This window comes from Marmota flaviventris, chromosome 20 (genome assembly GCF_047511675.1).
Source record: "Marmota flaviventris isolate mMarFla1 chromosome 20, mMarFla1.hap1, whole genome shotgun sequence".
In the NCBI taxonomy this organism is placed as follows: domain Eukaryota; kingdom Metazoa; phylum Chordata; class Mammalia; order Rodentia; family Sciuridae; genus Marmota; species Marmota flaviventris.
The window spans coordinates 22292672-22306130 of NC_092517.1; the positions used below are offsets into that span (position 1 = coordinate 22292672).

At 38.8% G+C, this 13459-nt stretch overlaps 1 pseudogene; it reads left to right on the forward strand.

The window, feature by feature from the left end:
- The first annotated feature begins 1759 nt into the window (after window positions 1-1759).
- The window catches only part of LOC139703063 (zinc finger protein 431-like), a 51925-nt pseudogene continuing 40225 nt past the window's right edge, over window positions 1760-13459 (forward strand).

Genomic DNA, 13459 nt, shown 5'->3' on the forward strand with positions numbered 1-13459 from the left:
TTCCATTATGATCAGATAAGATATATGGTATTATCTCCACACCTTTATATTTACTAAGGGTTGCTCTATGGCATAATATATGGTCTATCTTTGAGAAGGATCCATGTGCTGCTGAGAAGAACATGTATCCACTTGATGATGGTTGATATATTCTATATATGTGGATTAAGTCTAGGTTATTGATTGTGTTTTGAGTTCTATAGTTTCATTATTCAACTTTTGTCTGGAGGATCTGTCCAATGGAGAGACCAGTGTGTTGAAGTAACCTGTAATTATTGTGTTGTGGTCTATTTGACTCTTGAACTTGAGGAGAGTTTGTTTTATGTACGTTGTAGCACCATCATTTGGTGCATACATATTGATAATTGTTATGTCTTGTTGAAGAATGGTTCCTTTTAACAGTATATAGTGTCCTTCTTTATCCCTTTTGATTACCTTAGATTTGAAGTTGATTCTATTCGATATGAGTATGGCCACTCCTGCTTGCTTCTGAACACCATGTGAGTGGTATGATTTTTCCCAACCTTTCACCTTCAGCCTGTGTATGTCTTTTGCTATCATATGAGTCTCCTGAAGGTAGCATATTGTTGGATCTGTTTTTTTTTTTTTTTTTAATCCAGGTTACTAGCCTATGTCTCTTGATTGGTGAATTTAAGCCATTAACGTTTAGGGTTACTATTGATATATGGTTTTACTTCCAGTCATGCTTATTTATTTATTTATTTTAATTTGGCTAGTTTTTCCTCTTTGGTTATTTCCCCCCCTTTACTGAGGTACCTCCCACTGTTAGTTCTGGGTGTTGTTTTTCAATTCCTCTTCTTGTAGTGTTTTGCTCAAAATGCCTTGCAGTTCTGGTTTTCTGGCTGTGAATACTTTTAACTTTTGTTTATCATGAAATATTTTAATTTCATTGTCAAATCTGTGTTGGGGTTTGAGTGTGCAGAGTTTAGCTCCCTCAGGCCAGACATTTTGCAAGAGCTGTGGCTGCAATTTAGGTCAGCTGAGGCAAACCTCAGTTAGGAGGAGGAAACGTTCTCTTCCCCTTATCACAAGTCACAAGTTCTACATGGTTTGGCCAAGAGGAAGAAGCTTCCTGCATACTTGTCCTGGGAACAGTACATTCTGAAGAAACAAATGCATCCTCAGGGGATTAGATAATGTCTACAAAGAACTTTAAGAGGGTACTTATCAAATAAACAGGAACGATCTGAATTTAGCTCTGTGTATCCGCTGAGGCATGATATTTGGGCAATGTGGGTAAAGTGTTATTGAAGAATTGCTTGCTTTGTTAGAAGAAGAATATAAAAGGAACATGCAAATAAACCTCAGCATGCAGTTGCAATTGCTGCCTTTGCTCTGCATCCCCTGTGTCCTGGTTATTTCGCGACCCTTACCCAGGGACCCGAATGCTCTAGACATTCACAATTGGTGCCCGAACAGGGACCCTGCTGGATTGACAGGAAGGGTAAGTTCTTTTTCTTTATATTACAGGGTGATGGGACAATCTTCATCTTCTCCTTTTTTATGTATTCTTAGGCATTCACTTGCCTTCTATGGTATTAATATTTCCCATTCTGATATAGAGATGTGTCTTAAGGTGGTCAGAGAATGGAATCCCTTGTTCCCAGAGGAAGGATCTATGGATGTGGATAATTGGAAACGGGTCCGTCACAATGTTGAAAAGGCTATGAGGCAAGGCGAAAAAATTCCTATTTGGTTTTGGTCTATCTGGTCTATTTTATATACAATGTTTAAAGCTATGGAGGAAGAAAGGTTGATTGGCAATTTACAAAAGGAGCTAGCTCCCTCTATTCTAGATCTCCCTCTGGATATTAGTGAAAAAGAAGAGGTAGTAAAAGATACGCAAAAATTGACTCATAATTCTTCACAAAATTCTGCTGATTTAACTGGTAATGATACGGAAAAGAAAACGAAAGTAAAAACGATGATCGATGATCGCTCCGTTTCGGAGCAATTCAAACTTGTTATGGAGGAAATTCTGGGATGTCTTAATAAATTAGAAGCTAAAATGGACCCTAGGCCTTTATCGGGAACCAGGCCCTCTGCCCCTCCGGCCACCAACCCTTTTTTGGCAGCTTCTTTAAAGGCTGTCCAGGAAATGGACTCAGAACCTTCTGACGATGAGGACGAAACTCCCTTCTTTGCTTTTCCTATAATCAGGCCTGATCCAGCTAATGGAATGGCACAGCCACCTCGGTATGAGGGGATTGATATTGATCATATTGGCAGATTAAAAAAGGAAGTGACAATGTACGGACCTCAATCCCATTATGTAAAATAATTGCTTAATGCTTTTGCTACTCATTACAATAATTTTGCTCCTGAGGATTGGAAGATTGTGGGCCGTGCTCTTCTACGGGAACCTGAATATCTTCAATGGCACATGTGGTTTTTAGAAGGATGTGCCACTAAGGCTAGAGAAATTGGTAACAGTCAAAACCCTGTTATTCGTGCCATAGGATACCCTATGTTATCTGGCACTGGTATGTATGATGACATTCAACATCAAATTAATATTCCTCCTGAGATTCATGAGCAATTGATGGAAATAGCTTTAGAAGCTTGGGACAAAATTAGACCTACTGGAGAACATTATGGCTCATGGACAAAAGTTTCACAAAAACCCAATGAACCTTATGTAGAATTTTTGTCTAGATTAAAATTGACAATTGAACGAACTGTGGTAGGAGAGGCTGCCAGGCAACAATTACTACGTTTGCTGGCTTATGAAAATGCTAATGAAGATTTAAATGAGCCATTTTACCGATTAAAGATACAGGAGATATTCATATGTACTTAAAGGTGTGCAAAGATATAACATCAGAATCGAGAAAGATGCAATTATTTGCTGAAACCATGGTCTCTACATGGCATGCTTTGCAGAATACTAATCGAAATTTGGCTAACATTAAGTGTTTTGGGTGCGGCCAGACTGGGCATCTGAGAAAAAATTGTAAGCAAAAGAATGAAAAGGAAACTAGGGGACCTGGAATATGTCCTAAATGCAAAAAAGGTAAACATTGGGATCGAGAATGTAGAACAAAAAATGCAGCCATTCTTGCAATTCAGGGAAACGGTCCATCGGGCCGGACCCCAGGCCCTGGACAAATAAACGGGGGCAACCCACAATCTTTTCCCTACAACCCGCAACCCAACATAGTGCCGCTGTGGACATCCCAGCCTTAAGTGATTTTGATCTCCAGGGTGGTGCTATGCCTAAAAGAATACCTACAGGAATATTTGGGCCACTACCTCCAGGGACTTTCACTTTGCTCACAGGACGCTCCAGCCTTAATGCTAAAGGTATTACTGTCCATTTAGGCATTATCGATGCAGACTATGAAGGAAAAATTCAGATTTTAATGTCTTCTCTTGCTGATGTTCATTTTTCCAAAGGAGAAAGAATTGCCCAACTTCTCTTATTACCTTACCTCCCTATAGGGGATTCCTCTAATCAGAGGCAGGGTGGATTTGGCAGTACTGACACACAAAGTGTTTTTTGGGCCACACAAATTACTAAAATGCAATCCCTTATAAAAGTGAAGCTAGGGACTAAAATGATTAGTGCTTTAATTGATACAGGATCTGATATTACTATAATAAAAAGTCAAGATTGGCTGTCTAATCTTCAGTATCAAATTATACCCTGTCAAATTAAGGGGGTTAGCTCGGCTCCCGTCCAAAGTATTGGCCAAGCTTTAAACCATATAACTATTCAATCAGAGGATGGACAAATAGCTGTATTAAAACCCTACATTCTAGAAGTTCCTCTTAATATAATCGGAAGGGATATTTTAGAACAATGGAGAGCTTATATTCAATTTTAACTAATTCTAGATGGAGCCACTGAAAATTATGTGGAAATCCAAGGACCCTTTATGGATTGAACAATGGCCCTTAACAAAAGAAAAGTTAGATGCTGCTCACCTGTTGGTCAAGGAACAATTACAACAAGGTCATATCGAATTCTCTACATCTCCATGGAACTCACCTATATTTGTCATAAAAAAAGAAGTCTGGTAAATGGAGATTATTAACTGATTTAAGGGAAGTGAATAATTCCATGTACCCCATGGGGGCTTTACAACCTGGAATCCCCTCTCCCGCTATGTTACCAAAAGATTGGCATATTGTAGTTATTGATTTACAGGATTGTTTCTTTACCATTCCTGTTCATCCTGTTGATCGTAAGCGTTTTGCTTTTTCTTTGCTGCAAATTAATCATAAAGGACCTCATCTTCGGTATCAATGGAAAGTATTACCCCAAGGAATGATGAATTCCCCTACGATGTGTTAAATTTATGTCGATGCAGCATTAAAACCTATCCTTAAAAATTGGCCTCAGTTATATATTTCTCATTATATGGATGATATTCTCTTTTCAGGACCTGATAAGCAGGAACTTGATGATTTATTACAAAAATTGCCAATTTATTTTCAACCTTATGGGTTAATAATTGCCCCTGAAAAGATACAGAAAGAGGATGTCATTAATTACTTGGGATATACAGTTACTAGGCAAAAGATAATTCCTCAAAAATTATCAATCAGGAGAGATAATTTAAAAACACTTAATGACTTTCAAAAATTATTAGGGGATATTAATTGGTTACGACCTTCTTTGGGGATACCTACTTATCAATTAAGTCATCTGTTTTCATTGTTACAAGGAGATCCTGCACTTAATAGCTCTCGTATAATTACTAAAGAAGCCTCTGATGAATTGACCTTTGTAGAACAACGCATTAAAAATGCATTCCTTCAGAGAATAGATTTACAAGCCCCTATTTCTCTTTATATCTTAAATACATTTCAATACCCTACTGCAGTTCTGGGACAGCATGAGCTTCCTTTAGAATGGATTTATACAAAACATAGATTCTCCAAAAATATTATGCCATATGCTGACCAGATCGCATTATTAATTGAACAAGGAAGACAGAGAAGTATAACCTTGACGGGCAATGACATTTCTCACATAATTACCCCATTACCTAAAGACCAATGGACTTACTTGGTACAAATGACTGAAATGCTACAAATAGCGTTGGCTGAATATACCGGAGGTATTTCCTATCATTTCCCCAAGGGCAAATTATGGGACATGCTAAAACGTCAACGATTTGTAATTAATAATATTATTAGTGAATATCCTTTAGGCAATGTTGTTACTGTGTTTACTGATGGATCAAAAACTAAAAGTGCCTATTGGACAGAGAATCAATATTGGGTTCAAATAACAAACTATCAATCTGTCCAACAAAATGAATTATTTGCAGTCATTCAAGTTTTAAATGATTTTGATAATCAAGACATTAACATTCTTACTGACTCTGCATACACGATGGGAGTAGTTAAAAATATATTTACTGCAGTAGCCTATTCTAATAAACCTGCTCTACAAAATCTTTTTCTTACCTTACAAAAACTTTTACAAGCTCGTAATGCTCACATATTTATAGATCATATTAGATCACACTCTAAATTACCAGGATTTTTGACATATGGTAATGCTCAGGTAGACAAATTAGTGATGTTCAAAACTCCTCAAGAAGAACATAGTCTGTTTCATTCTAATGCCAGACATTTACACATTAAATATAAGATTCCATATAAACAAGCAAAACAAATTATTAAAAATTGCCCAGTTTGTCGACCTTTACATCTTAGGATTGTACCTTCCGGAGTAAATCCCAGAGGGATTCAACCTAATGAATTATGGCAAATGGATGTTACACATGTTCCCTTGTTTGGACTTTATTCTTGTGTTCATGTTACTATTGACACATACTCTAAATTTTTGTGGGCTACCGCTCAAATTGGAGAAACCACCCGTCATGTTATTCAACACTTAGTGGAAACATTTGCTATTATGGGAATTCCCGCTATGATTAAAACTGATAATAGTCCGGCTTATACTAGTAAAAATTTTAAAGATTTTTGCAAATTATATGATATTATTCATCTAACCAGAATAGAATATAATCCACAAGGACAAGCTTTAGTAGAACGTGTACATGCTATGCTTAAAACACAAATTAAAAAATTAAAAAGGAGGAAAATGACAGATTTAAATATGCACTTGTTTAGACATTTACAAAATCAACCTAAAGCATTGTTACATCAAGCCTTATTTATTTTAAATTTCCTTAATCTTCCACAAGGAGAAATATTGACAAGAGCAGAACGAAATTTTGAGCAAAAAACCTTAGAAACAGTTCATGAACTAATTTGGATAAAAATTGTGGCAGATGCTGAATGGCAGCCAGGGACTTTACTTTATAGAGGAAAGGGCTATGCTTATGTTTCAACAGAAAATGGACACCGGCAGTGGCTCCCAGGGCTGTGGATCCAGACCTGTCACAATCAGAACGGCACCAAGGGGGGCACCCTATCCACTACCCCAGCTGAGGAATCAAGATCCTGAGTTTGATGTTCCGGTGGCAGCAATGGTGTGTCTTCATCTTGGGGCCCGACGTCGTCGACGTCCTAATTTCTCTCCCTTACCTACGTGGGGTCAAATTAAAAAGCTGAGTGGGGAAGGGCAAAAGGTGCTGCAATGAACAGGGAAGAGTTGCACCCCAGAAAATTTATTTCTGGCCATGTGTGCATTATTGACAGTGTCTTCCGCTTCTGAGGTACAAAATACTAATACTCACTATTGGGCCTATATTCCCAATCCACCTTTGTTGGAACCTGTTACTTGGGTGACATGGATATTACCTTATATACTTCCCTTGCTCTTTTATCTCCCCCTTGGAACAATTTAACATATATGAATATTAATGATGGAACACCATTTAATTTCACTTATAAGAATAATAACAGTAAACCTATATGCTTGGGCATTCCTCCTTGCTTACAATTAGATTGGCAACATTGGATACTAGTTGGAATTTGGAGTAATGGTTCTCGAACCCGTTTACAACGGTTGACTGCATGGTCCGTCAATATGACCTGGGATAATATAACTGAACAAAAATACCCTATGTTCCCCGAGTGCCCCGATTTTACTTATCAAGACTTGAGATACTCCCCTTTCATATGGCAGGAATGTTTAGGCAAATTTGGGAAGATATTTCAGAATATTATCATGTGGGGCCCTTACGGGATGTTCTTAAAAAATTGTTCAGAATAGAATATTACTGCTTGTGATTTATCTTCTACATACAGAATCCCGCCAAAAGAGAGATGGAATGAAACCATTCGGAACGACAAATTGATGGCCTAGGATGATGGCGGAATTGCTGACCCACGCTTGGCTTCAGTGCAGTACCCTCATCATTTACAAACACATTTATGGAAAATTGCTGCTGCAACTAAAACTGTAATTTTGTCTAATGGCTCTTTCTCTGGGACTAGTCAATCTGCTGCTTCTTATAATTTTACTGTATTTAAAGAATATAATATAACCACATGTGTGCCCATGCCATACTTGTTCTTTTACTTTTGATGAGGGAATTTTATGCTTTAATTGTAAATTGTATACCTGTATTAATACATCTGTTTCTATTCCTTCTGGTTATTCCATTGTGCTGTTACAACAGCGCTCTCACATTTGGCTTCCTGTGAACTTACAAAGACCATGGTCCCAAGATCCTGTAAATACTTTGGTTCTGGAATTTTTTAGACAATTGTTAAAACGTACTAAACGGTTTGTGGGAGTTGTTGTTGCTGTAATTCTAAGTCTTATTGCAGTGGCTACAGTTGCTACAGTTTCAGGGATAGCTTTACATACTTCTTTACAAACAAAACATTTTGTTGAGGAATGGCATAAAGATTCGCATGAGTTGTGGCTATCCAAGGCTCAAATTGATTCTAGACTTCAAACTCAAATAGATATTTTAAAACAGCCAGTTAATTGGTTAGGAAAAAAAGATACTCACCTTAGAACAAGAAATTAGATTAAAATGTGACTGGAATTCAACTTCTTTCTGTATAACTAATGTACAATTTAATCAAAGCTTACACGAATGGAGTGCCATACAAAATTATCTCGATGGTAATGAAACAGCTCAATTAATGATTGATTCTTTACAAAAGGATATATTTGAAATTTTTGGAAAAGGGTTTCAACATGATGATGCTGCACAAATAGCTGAATTGTTTTTAAAACAGTTAGAGGGATTAGATCCCAAAGGAATTGCTCAAAGTCTTACCCATATGGCTGGAGGAGTGGGAATAGTGTTATGCTTAGTTATTATCCTGTTTGTAATTATATATTGCATGTGCATAAGACCATCTCAAAATTCTATATTATCTTTGTGGAAAACTGTTTTAGAAAAACAAAATAAAAAAGAAGGAATTGTTGGGGTTTGAGTGTGCAGAGTTTAGCTCCCTCAGGCCTGACATTTTGCAAGAGCTGTGGCTGCAATTTAGGTCAGCTGAGGCAAACCTCAGTTAGGAGGAGGAAACGTTCTCTTCCCCTTATCACAAGTCACAAGTTCTGCATGGTTTGGCCAAGAGGAAGAAGCTTCCTGCATACTTGTCCTGGGAACAGTACATTCTGAAGAAACAAATGCATCCTCAGGGGATTAGATAATGTCTACAAAGAACTTTAAGAGGGTACTTATCAAATAAACAGGAACGATCTGAATTTAGCTCTGTGTATCCGCTGAGGCATGATATTTGGGCAATGTGGGTAAAGCGTTATTGAAGAATTGCTTGCTTTGTTAGAAGAAGAATGTAAAAGGAACTTGCAAATAAACCTCAGCATGCAGTTGCAATTGCTTCCTTTGCTCTGCATCCCCTGTGTCCTGGTTATTTTGCGACCCTTACCCAGGGACCCGAATGCTCTAGACGTTCACAAATCTGAAGCTTAATTTTGCTGGATACAGGATACTTGGTTGGAATTCATTATTTTTCAGCTTTTGAAATGCGTTTCTCCAGGATCTTCTCGCTTTCAACGTCTGTGATGAAAAATCAGCCATTAACCTAATTGGTTTACCCCTGAATGTAATCTGCCTCCTTTCTCCCATAGCTTTTAATATTCTCTTCATGTTCTGTATGTTTGATATCTTTATAATTATGTGTCTTGGAGTTGGTCTGTTATGGTTTTGTATGTTTGGGGTCCTGTAGGCTTCCAGGATTTGGCAATCCATTCCATCTTTCATATCTGGGAAGTTTTCTAAGGTTATTTCATTCAACATATTGTTCATTCCTTTGGTTTGAACCTCTATACCTTTTTCTATCCCAATTACTCTCAAGTTTGTTTTTTTATGACATCCCATATCTCTTGGATGCATTGCTCATGATTTCTTACCATGCTTTCTGCGTTGACTATATTCTTTTCGAGTTAATAAACTTTGTCTTCATTATCTGATGTTCTGACTTCTATTTGATCTAGTCTATTTGTAATATTCTCGTTTGAGTTTTTAATTTGGTTTATGGTTTCCTGCATTTCTAGGATTACGGTTTGATTTTTTTAAAAATCTCTGTCTCCTCCTAGAGTTCATGTTTTGCTATTTGAATTTGTTTATGCAATTCGTTTTCAAAGTACTCTTTCATTTTTTGGACTTGCTGTCTAATGACTTCTCTAAGATTCCATTCCATCTGAGTCAGGTATGCCTTGAGTTCTTTCTCTGTCCATTTTTCTGATGCCTCTAGGTTCTCCTGTAAATTTAAGTTGTCCTGCATTGTTTGTAATCCTTTTTTCCCTTGTTTTTTCATGGTGTTCATGTTACTTTCCAACTCTTTTTACTGCTGTGTTTTCGTTTTCTCCTATAAATTTGTTTTGGTTTTGTATATCTCTGTGGTCTCTCCTTTGTGGTGGGAGACTATGCCTAGAAATGTTGGGCTTTATTGTACTTTAAAGCTGATTCATTCAATTCAAAGAAGGCTTATGGATTCTGTATGCATAAAGTGATTTGTTGTTTGGTCTTAGGACTTTGTTTAGGTTAGGTGCTATGATGGTATGAAGGTCAGTATGTCTTGGCTACTTTGGAAGATTGCTCTACTGAAGGGGGATATTAACAGGCGATTTCCACAGGGTATTTGGTAATAGCTAGGTATTTAGGAGCCTTATAGACTGCCTCGAAACAATCACCTACTTGCATTTAGACAATTACACTTAATGGAAGACGTAATGCTTGGGATGAAAGTTGGGGGGAAGGGGAAGGAAGGAGCTCTTAAAAAGAAAGAGGGAGAGAGAGATAGGTAGAATAGAGGAGAATGGAAAGAACAATAAAACTTGAAAAGGGAAAGAAACAAGTAGGAAAAGAGGAAAAAAAACTAATAAAATAGAAAATAAAAAATTAGAAATTAAAAAAAAAATGAAGTCTTAGAGATCTCTTTTCTTCTCTTCCCGTAGGCAGAGCTGTGCCCTCAATGTGCCGGTAGCAATCCCTGTAAGGCAGCTCCTGGGAGGCTCTCAATCCTGTTAGTCCAGAGCTGTTTCTCTTCTCCTGCCCCTCCCCCCCTTCTTCATGTCAGACAGCTGGAGAGCCGCTCACCGGAGGTTCTCTCCAAGGATCTGGTTACACTTACAGCCCCACTGCTTGACGTATTTCCCAAACGACTGAGCACTCTCTCTGTCATTCATCCAAGTCCCAGTGCTGTGGAGTGGTGATCTGGGAACCAATAGTTTAATTTGTCCGGATCCCTTTGGTGGGCACACCCCTGGGAACTGGTGGCTAAGACCTTGGGTGTCGCCGCTGGTGGTAAGGGGAGTTGGGGATCAAGAATCCCCTCTGCTTCCCTCGGCCCCTACAGTCACACCCACGCCACTGGCGGTAGTGGGAATTGGGGTCGGGAGTCTCCTCCGTTTCCCTCTGCCCCTACAGTCATGCCCACGGAGCTCTGGGTGGAGATTTTTGAGGTTTCCTGGATGTATGTATCTGGTGGGGGTGGGAGTCACACACCTGCTCAACCTGATTCTGCTGGGAAGGAATCCCACCCGCCGACCTCTGGTGATGTCACCTCTCTGCTATGGCAGGCCCCAGACTCCTTGCAGGAGTGTCTGAAGGAAGGGGTGGGTCTGGCCTGTCTCTGGTCTGACCCAGTCTCGGTTGGTTTCGGTTCCAGTTTCCTGTTTCATGAAGGCTTGGTTAGCGACCTCTTCATAGGGTCCCTGTGTCGAGCCTGCTGAACCACCTCTTACTGTGCTGGTCACTACGCAGCAGTGGTGGGTGGTGGGTCTGGATCTCCATGCCACGTGGCAGAGATTCACTCATCTGGGGCAAACTGTCACCTCCAATAATCCTACAAATTCCCCAGCAGGTCTCACTTCAGCAGAATTTTGCTAGAAGTTTCTCAGCAGGTAGAATCTGAATGTATTAATGCATCTTTCTGACCCTGTTATTGAGGAGGTACTGAAAGTGCTGCCTCCCAGCCCGTTGCCATGTTGGATCGGAAAACAAAAAATATTTTCAATTTTTTGAAAAGTATTTTTTGTTGTTGCTGTAGTTGTGCACAATACCTATTTATTTATTTTTATGTGGTGCTGAGGATCAAACCTAGGGCCTCTCATGTGCTAGGCAAGCACTCTACTGCTGAGTCAGAATCCCAACCCTACTATTTCCATTTTTAGATATAGTTTTTCTTAAGTTTACCTCCAAAATACAGTAAAACATGCCCTAAGTTTCATAGAATTTACTGAAAAGCTTAGTGTTTTTTCAGAGAGTTTAGATCATGGGAACATTCAGTCTTCTTTGTGAGAAAGTGTGGTGTCTTTCCACTGAATTTGATGTGTTTTTATGCCTCTAATTGTGTACATTTTGTATTATAATCATTTTTATCTCTCATTACATGTATTTTACCAATCTACTCTCCAGCCCAACAGAATTGTATTGTAGACTGTTGTTTATTTTTTGCTTACTTATTGAGTGATGGGAATTGATGCCATGGATATGCTCATGCTTCGTTATCTTCCAGAAATAAATTTCAATTTGTGAGCAACGTTCTGGAGTTGGGCAGGTGTTTTACTGGGGAATAAACCTACAGGCACTCAACCACTGAGCACATCCTCAGTCCTTCTTCTTCTTTATTTATTTTTTCTTTTTCTTTTTTTTTATATTTTGTATAGTTGTAGATGGGTAGAATACCTTTATTCTATTTATTTTTCTGTGGTGCTGAGGATCATACCCAGTGCCTCACACATGTTAGCAAGTGGTCTGCCATTCAGCTACAGTCCAAGACCCCCTTTTTATTTTTGATGAAGACCAATCTCACTAAATTTCTGAGTGTCTTGCTATGTTACTGATATAGGCCTCAAACTTTTGCCATTTCCCTGCCTTGACCTCCCCAGTGGCTGAAATTACAGGTGCACACCACTACACCAGCAGTTGGAATGCGTTTTGAAGACTTATCATCCAATTTTTTCCAGATGAAAATAGTATTGAAAATCAGTTTTCTTGCTTTTGTTCATATTTTTGAAATTTGTAACTATGACTTTCCTCTTTGCTTTACTTTTGCATTATTATGATAAAGGTATTTAGCATATTAATATTGTTTCTTATGTATACATTTTTAAAACTTCATGGCTTGGTAGTTTATTTACTTCTTTATTAGATAAACTTTGTTTTTATAAGCAATTTTAGGCTTACATAGTTTATTAGTCAGTGTTCTCTAGAGGAAAAGTATCAAGAGGAAGTATGATTATCAAAGGGGATTCATTAGATTGGCCTACTTGACGTGAAGGTGGATGTCCACAGTGGCCATCTGCAGGCTGGAGAGCTTGAGAAGTAGTAGCTGCAGAGTCCCAGAGGCTGAAGCCTCAGAACAAGGGGGATCAATGGTGCTGCCCTAGTCCAGACTAAAGATTCTGGAAACTCCCTGGAGAATCACTGGCAGAGTCCACTTTGGGAGAGTGAAGAAGGCAGAGTCTGATATCCTCAGGCCACTGCAGGAGCAATCAAGAACCCATTTGAGAAAAAAGGAGCTTGCTCTGCTGCTGCTTCCTTCTTCTTCCAACTTTTGTTCCACCCAAGACACTGTCCTATTGGATGGTGCTGCCTAGCTTAAGGAGGTTCTCGAGTTTGGCTCACTATCCCATATGCCAATCATTTGTAGACACACCCTCATGGACACACCCAGAAGCTCATTAATCATCAGCATCCTTTAATTCAATCAAGGTGACAATTAAATGTGCCATTACACATAGTATCAAATACCTCTTCTCTCCAGCTTATAGTCGCCACTGTTTTCAACATGTTGCATTGGTGTAGAGTGTTTGTTAGTTACTAAACCAGTGTTGAACATTTGATAAAGAGAATGGATGAAGCAACATGTTAGGATAAGCCAAAGTTCATCCTTTACCTTAGGGTTCCTCGTCTGTGTGATGTGATTGTGTGTGTCACGTCGTATACAAGATAATGTCATACAGAAGAGTTTCACTGCTCTGGGAATCCTGTGTTCCACATGTTCATCACTCCTCCTCATTCCTTCCTCCTATCTGCTCCCTAAGTCCCTGGCACCCATCAGTTCTGCTAGTGCATCTATA